This window comes from Oncorhynchus mykiss, chromosome 21 (genome assembly GCF_057628025.1).
Source record: "Oncorhynchus mykiss isolate SJ-2025 chromosome 21, ASM5762802v1, whole genome shotgun sequence".
NCBI lineage: Eukaryota > Metazoa > Chordata > Actinopteri > Salmoniformes > Salmonidae > Oncorhynchus > Oncorhynchus mykiss.
Window position 1 is genome coordinate 42,706,595 of NC_143042.1, and position 8,506 is coordinate 42,715,100.

The 8,506-nt window shown below is 40.6% G+C and overlaps 1 protein-coding gene across 4 annotated transcripts in view; it reads right to left on the reverse strand.

The window, feature by feature from the left end:
- Nucleotides 1-7,648, reverse strand: part of LOC110500607 (ubiquitin carboxyl-terminal hydrolase 53) — a 53,265-nt gene extending 45,617 nt beyond the window's left edge. For 2 of the 4 annotated variants that reach the window (XM_090214702.1, XM_090214701.1), the window contains exon 1: nucleotides 7,126-7,648. The gene's annotated coding sequence lies outside the window, so the exon portion shown is untranslated. The remainder of the gene's footprint in view (nucleotides 1-7,125) is intronic. The other 2 variants (XM_021578056.3, XM_036958064.2) reach the window with 2 other exon arrangements.
- Nucleotides 7,649-8,506: the final 858 nt, after the last annotated feature.

The window sequence follows — 8,506 nt, forward strand, 5'->3', positions numbered from 1 at the left end:
ATTTAAGAAAGCAATAAGCTCCGTCTGGTCTTTTTAAAAATGACAGGTCAGGAAGCGAAACCTACTGCGTGATAGGGAAAGCTGTGTGGGGAAACAGCTTTTTTTTTTTTACCCGATCGGTCCAATCTATCACCTCTAAAATGTAAATAAACACTACAAGCAGTTTATATAATGTGTCATTACATACCTATTTGAAGGTTAGTGTTGAATTCAATCGTGTTTTTAGGGCGGTGCTAAAGTGATCTTCAGAAGTAAACAGCGGTTGTCGTGGCTTTTGAGAGTGATTGGGGACATTGCCCTGTGTAGGGTCCCGTCTTTCGGATGGGACGTTAAACGGGTGACCTGACTCTGTTGTCACTAAGATCCCATGGCACTTATCGTAAGAGTAGGGGTGTTAACCCCATTGCCCTGGCTAAATTCATAATTTCCATCTAAAAATGAATGCATTCAGTTCTACAATTGACTAGATATCCCCCCTTACCCTGTCCCTTTCTTGTTTAAAATCTGCGAGAGAAGCGCTACACCTGGTGGAGAAGCTGTCCGACACAGAAGGAGTTGCATTATGCGTGCTGTACGCTACATCATGACATGTCACAATTTAAAGGTACAGCGTCAGAGGGGTCCGTTTTTTTCAACTTTTCTCCAATACTAATTGGGCCATTACCATGTCAATCAGCGCTTTAATAGAAACGTAGTTCACACCCCAGATTTTGAGGCCAACACAGTCGCTACAATCCCATTAGTTTTCACTGCAGCCTCGTTTGAATGCCGCGGTTGCGCAGATTTGTACGGAATGGGGTTAGTCAGCAGTAATTAATTCAAGTTCTTGCTAGCTAACCAAACGATACCTGCATCACTAACTGTGTATAGCCACCAAAAACCAATGAGAGGAAAAAGTCAGTCACACACCCACTCCTCCAATGGCAGGACATGCTCCTAGCTAGCAAACGTTAGGCTCCGTGTTTTTAGCTTACTACATAAATAGACATGCTAGCCTATTAGCCATGTTATGACTGACTTGTTAGCATTGCCGTTGCTAGTTTGATTGCATTGACATTCCCAGCCTTAGGTACATTCGTCCAGAAGATTGAGTCATTGAAACTGAAACGGTGCATCCCGAATCGATTTGGAAACGCTTAATGTTTGTGTTTTTGTATTCTTATGATTGGGACCTACTGGCTTATTATGACCAAGTTTATGGACTGCTTATCCGTTAACATTATGCTGTGTGCGACTGCCGCCTTTCCACCGGCCCTATGCAGTGAAGTGGGGCACACTAATTTTGCCAAACGGCCCACCTATGTTTTATTTTTTAATTGCTAGAGATTTTTTACATTTTCACTCTCCTGCATGAGTGTGCTGGTATTACGGTTGCTGTCCTTTCAAAATCAGGAACCTGTCAAACACTGAAGGCCTATAGGTTCTCCACTATGCAAACATGTCTACAATAGATACAGTGCCTTGCGAAAGTATTTGGCCCCCTTGAACTTTGCGACCGTTTGCCACATTTCAGGCTTCAAACATAAAGATATAAAACTGTATTTTTTTGTGAAGAATCAACAACAAGTGGGACACAATCATGAAGTGGAACGACATTTATTGGATATTTCAAACTTTTTTAACAAATCAAAAAGTGAAAAATTGGGCGTGCAAAATTATTCAGCCCCCTTAAGTTAATACTTTGTAGCGCCACCTTTTGCTGCGATTACAGCTGTAAGACGCTTGGGGTATGTCTCTATCAGTATTGCACATAGAGAGACTGACATTTTTTCCCATTCCTCCTTGCAAAACAGCTCGAGCTCAGTGAGGTTGGATGGAGAGCATTTGTGAACAGCAGTTTTCAGTTCTTTCCACAGATTCTGGATTGGATTCAGGTCTGGACTTTGACTTGGCCATTCTAACACCTGGATATGTTTATTTTTGAACCATTCCATTGTAGATTTTGCTTTATGTTTTGGATCATTGTCTTGTTGGAAGACAAATCTCTGTCCCAGTCTCAGGTCTTTTGCAGACTCCATCAGGTTTTCTTCCAGAATGGTCCTGTATTTGGCTCCATCCATCTTCCCATCAATTTTAACCATCTTCCCTGTCCCTGCTGAAGAAAAGCAGGCCAAACCATGATGCTGCCACCACCATGTTTGACAGTGGGTATGGTGTGTTCAGGGTGATGAGCTGTGTTGCTTTTACGCCAAACATAACCAAGCAAAGTTCAAGGGGGCCGAATACTTTCGCAAGGCACTGTATAAAGGCTGTTAATATAATGTTTCAAAAAAGGAGCGTATATATTTGGCCTGGTGAAGCAGTTTTATGCGCTGACTGAATGGATGCTGATAATTCTGAGTTATTTTACTCAGCTGGTCTTGGGAAGAAATTACTAGTCCTCACTGTCCAAGACCGAGTACAAATGTACCGACACAGAGACAAGGCCACACTCAATGTGGTCTCGAGACCAGACTCGTACTACAATACTGCCAGGTATAATAAAATCAAACCTCATAAATAGTGCTGATTATGAGAACTGACTGGTGAACTGCACTGCATTGAGATAGCACTTTTTATTTTCCAAATGGCACTTGATTTGACTATCCCAGTGAAGCACAAAAACATCCCACCCACAAACTTCCATAGACAACCATGAACCTCTGAAACAACTCCTCCCTTAAATATCCCATTCATTTTCTTGAGTAAACACATTGTGTAACATGGGCCATGCTGCTACAGAAACAAGCTGGTTCTTCAGCATTCTATTCTTTTCTCGAAGCTACCTTACTGGTTCTAATGAAACGATCCCCCAAAAGGTTTGGCATGATAAATTATCCATGGGCTAAAAACAGCATAGCATTATCTAGTGGTGTACAATAAAGCGAATGTCACAAAAATATCAAAATGTTGAGTTGTTATACTGAGGAGTGCATACGGTTTGTGTAAAATAGAGAATTTCTGAATGAAGTCTTTTTTCCAATATTAATTGTGATGGAAAGAAGTTTATTCTAAAACATAAATTATCATTCATATCAATTCAACTGAATTTGGAGCTTTGTCAAATGGGAGAATCTAACCCTGTCACAATCAAGGCTCATTGTTGTCCCAAAATAGATTAATAAGTAGGCTACATTCATAACACGTTCATATTGAGCTTTATTCTAAGTGAACACCACTCGCTCACCTCTAAATAATTCAAAGAAACTCACAGAATGTATATAAAAGTAGCCTACAATATCATATAGTCTAGAATAAACCATTGGTTTCTGATGAGATCATTTTCATTCGGTTTGTAATACCTTACACACAACTCAGGTTTTTAATGAGCTCTGTGCCTTTGATTGTGAGGAATATATATTACAAAAAGAGAGCCTGATGTTTGAGGATAGGATGAGGTATTAATTTAGCTAGCAAGGCTTTAGGAAAAAAATAAGGTGTTGAAGACTCGCCTCACATCAGTGAAACTCACTGGGGAGTTGAGTACAAACTGTACTCACTGGTCATACAAAAAGACAGTATTTCAAAAGAACTGAGCTATGTGGTAAAAAATAATAATTGACTGTCTGCTTATCACTCAGATGTTTGCTGAATGTTCTGTAAAAGTGAATCATGTACAGAAATGTGATATTGGCAGTGTTGTCATCATGACAAATATATTGAACAAAAATATATTTTTTAAAAACTATAATTTCAAAGATTTTACTAAATTACAGTTCATATAAAGAAATCAGTGCAGACTTGGGTGGGCCTGTGAGGGCATTGGCCCCACCCACTGGGGAGCCAGGCCCAGCCAAATTAGAATGTGTTTTTCCCCACAAAAGTGCTTTATTAGAGACAGAAATACTCCTCAGTTTCATCAGCTGGCCAGGTGGCTGGTCTCAGATGGTCCCGCAGGTGAAGAAGCCAAATGTGGAGGTCCTTTGGTCCCCAGCACAAGGTGCACCTGTGCCAGAAGCATACCACCACTGCTGGCTTGCCTCTGAAGGTAAGCAGGGTTGGTCCTTGTTGGTCCCTGGATGGGTGACCAGATGCTGCTGGAAGTGGTATTGAAGGGCCATATCCCAATGCCTCAGTGCAGTGATTGGGGACATTGCCCTGTGTAGGGTCCCGTCTTTCGGATGGGACGTTAAACGGGTGACCTGACTCTGTTGTCACTAAGATCCCATGGCACTTATCGTAAGAGTAGGGGTGTTAACCCCATTGCCCTGGCTAAATTCATAATTTCCCTCTAATCATCTCCAGCTTCCAATTGGCTCATTCATCCCCCTTCCTCTCCCCTGTAACTATTCCCCAGGTTGTTGCTGTAAATGAGAACGTGTTCTCAGTCAACTTACCTGGTAAACTAAGGATTAATTATTACAAATAATTTAAAATAATGCTGTTTAATCAGCTGCTTGATATGCCACACCTGTCAGGTGGATGGATTATATTGGCAGAGGATAAATGCTCACTAACAGGGATTTAAAAAAATTGAAAGAAATATGCTTTTTGTGCATATGGAACACTTCTGGGATCTTTTATTTCAGCTCATGAAGCATACCAACACTTTAGATGTTGCGTTTATATTTTTGTTCATTATAGAACAGATATGTTCATGAATGGAAATGCCTAAGTAGCTTAGCCCAAGATGTATTAAGGAGCCTACCGTTACTCCTTAAAGACCAAGGACCTTTTATTTATTTTTTTAGAGGTAGCCTGGCTCTGGCAGCCAAAACAGCCAAATAAAACACTCCATCTAAACATGAATCAATTCTCAATTGTGATATACGGTTCTAGAAATACATTTCTCCCTGCTCTGCTGACGGAGTTCTTTGCTCCACTCATAAAGGAGTAATAAAGGCCTAGTGCACTCATTTGGTGGGAATTGTGTTTTTGTATTAATTACATTTTTTCTTAAATTGTGATTTATCAGGGGGTGCTGCAGCACCCTCAGCACCCCTACTTCCCACAGCTATGGCTGTAACATGGAGACATGGCCATGTGGGAAAACTAACCCTAACCCTATAAAGGCGGTGTCTCAATTACGCTTTAGAAAATTATTTCTCGCTGATATGAAGAAAAGGTCCTTATGCTTCCAAAACGGTACTGCGAGCAATGAGTGTTAATGTTCAGACTGAACGTTGCGGTTCTTAACAAAACTATCCCTCTACATAACAGACTGAATTATTTGGGGTGTGGATTCTACAAGACAGAAACATTCCACAGGGTTGTTGGTCTATGCTGATGCGATGGCATCATGCAATTGCTGCAGATTGGAAGGCGGTACACCACCAGCCTGTACTGTTGACACCAGGCAGAAATGGGTCCATGGACCCATGCTGTTTACGCCAACTCCTGAATCTGCCATCAGCATGACGCAGCAGGAACTGGGATTCGTCGGACTAGGCAATGTTTTTCCACTGCTCAATAGCAGTGTTGGAGATCGCTTACCCACGGGAGCCCATCCGTGACAAGGATCGACGAGTTGTGCATTCCAATATGCTGTTCTGCACACCACTGTTGTACTGCAGCAATATTTGTCTGTTTGTGGGCCGCCTGTTAGCTTGCACAATTCTTGCCATTCTCCTTCAACCTTTCTCATCAACGAGCTGTTTTCCCCCACAGGACAGCCACTGACTGGATGTTTTTTGTTTGTCACAACATTCTCTGGAAACCCTAGACACTGTTGTTCATGAAAAGCCCAGGAAGGCAGCTGTTTTTGAGATCCTAGATCGGGTGTGCCTGACACCAACGATCAAACCACGCTCAAAGTCGCTTAGGTCACTCGTTTTGCCCATGCTAACGTTCAATCGAACATAACCGAATGCCTTGATGCCTGTCTGCCTGCTTTATATATCAAGCCATGGCCATGTGACTCACGGTCTGTAGAAGCGATAAAAAAAAAATTAAACGGGGTGGTGTACCTAAAACTGTTTGGTGAGAGTATATTTCCACACCGAGGTTGGAATAATACTGTGACATTTAAAAAATGATAATGCCCTTTTAGTGTAAGAGCTGTTGAAAAGACAGACTCAAATGTCTGCCTGTTTTGGTGGGATGGAGTTTGTGTCTGCCTGGTGAAATCAAATGAGTTAATAGACCAATAAGAAAGAGTTCCAAACTGCTCTGTCAATTTCTGCTAATTTTCCATTTTCCCCTCCCACTCAGAGGGATTATTGAGCAGTGACAGTCCTCCCAAAATTATTGCTTGAGAAATTGCTCTCTGCTAAAAAAAAGAAGCAATTTTTGTTCATTTTTTACCATTTTAATTGAAAACAATCATAGTAATTGTTACCCAGAAATAATTGGATATTGGAGATAAATGTCCAATGCAGCAGTTTTTTGGGGGCTGCAGGTAGTCTAGAAGAACGTTGGGCCAGTAACCAAAAGGTCTCTGGTTCGAGTAGCCGACACGAGTTGGGTGGGGAAAAATAAAATCTGTCGATGTGCGCTTGAGCAAGGCACTTAACCCTAATTTGCACCAGTGGCGTGATAATACTATGGCTGACCCTGTAAAAACTACATTTCACTGCATCTTTCAGGTGTATGTGAGAATAAAACCAGGCCACGGCTGCAGTAACCTGCCAAGTTCAATAGGTTGCAATTACACAAGTATTTTGGCCTATTTGTTGGAGATTTTTAACAATATAACATGATTGACCAGGCACAAAAATATGGCATAGCTTATGGGAAATGGGTTTGGGAGGATTTAAATAAGTAAACTTTTATTAATTGCTGTCAGTGTCAACTGGCTATGTGACAGACTAGTCTTTGTTCGTGTGTTGATACAATGTCGCAAGAACAATGAGGAAATATGTCAAGCCAGGCCCTTCCACAATTTTTTGTGTATATATATATATATATATAAATAAAACATGAAGGCTACTTTTTGTTTCATGCAGTCATATAAGCACTACTAATACCGCACTAATAGTTTGACGTTTTTGTTTCGTTCATGAATAGGCCAATGACACACACACACATATATATATATATATATTTATAATAGGCTAACAAATCGGAAGTTCACCAGCGATTTCATACGTTTCGACTGAGTTTACCTGTAATTCAGGTACATTTACATTTACATGCGCGTTGATGCTGGAAATTGTAGAGAGAAAATAACAAACAACCCAACCTAAACCAAAAGAACACAACACTCACCGTTTTAAAGAAATACCAATATATCACAAGGTAGGGAATCTGCAGCTCTTCCAAATGTGTTTGAATTCTTGAAATAGAAACAGCTAGGAGTTTCGGGAAGAAATTGACGACGCCTATGATACTGTCCCAACAGTCGTTGCGGTAAAAACAAAAAAAAATACAGAGGGCTCGTTATAAATTAAACCACATAACTAAAAGCACGTGTTACAACTTTGCTGTTATCGTTGTTACGGACTCTTTCTTCCTGTATAATTCCAATTTTTGACAGCATCCGTCCCATTCACTTGCTGTAGGCTATTCCGTTTTTTAGAATCGTATGTTTCTTGCAGTTGTTGATGCGCAGATGTAGTGAGCAATGATCGACTTCGGCACCTGAAATACTGGATTAGTGATGTTTTCAGAGCTGCGAGGTCAAACCCCGCCTCTTGAGCGGCACTGTATTTACTGCAGCCCTCTGTAGCCTACTGAACCACGTTCGCACAAGCAGCAACCACGACTCTCTGCGAGCGAAGGGAGGAGTTTCACTGCACTTTCTTGTGAACTTTCCGCCACCAATCACTCAGGTAGGATGCAGTTTGAGAATATTGTGGCGGGAGGTGTGGAAGGAGTCGAATTTAGCATACCGGTTGGCTATGCATTTTTACATAGTTTGTCCAGGTTAATAGCCTGCGGTGCTTCGGCTACATACAGCAGTCCAACGCAAGCAATGTGGCGACAATTAGGCCTAAAACAAGGACAACAAGGATAACAATGGCGAAATTGTGGCGTAGCCTAGATATTGGTGGGACGAGTCCAAAGAACAGTAGATGGATTTTTTTTTTTTTTATTTACATTTGAAAAGCATTTCCTGTAATTCTACACAGTTTGACATGATTTATCTCTTGATGGGTATATGGAGAGGTATTTTGAAAGCTGTAAGTGGAAGGATATCTTCATCATCATTAAGACTGAGTTGTATTATAATTTCCTGGTTGCTACAATTCTAATAGTTCACCAAATTTCAGTTCATGTGTCAAAACAAGCAAATAGTGTAGATGATCATTGTACCACCTAAACCGCTGTGAAATATATTTTTCATTACCAAAAATATTGTATTTTCAGCTGTTTGAAGCTGGTGTACAAAACTGGAAAGTAAAAGACACAAAAAACGAATTTAAGAATGGAAGCATAGAAATAACACATATAGAACAGATCTACATCTTCTTAGACTTGCTTTCAAAAAGAATGACAGATCTATAACTAACATTACTATGTGAATTTGGTCAGGTCGTCCAAAAGTTACAAATTGCAGCTTTAAGAAGACGCAAAATATGAAGACTGAGTTTTATTATAGTTCGAGTTCCCCTACCTTATGTCCAAATAAAGTAAATACATACATACT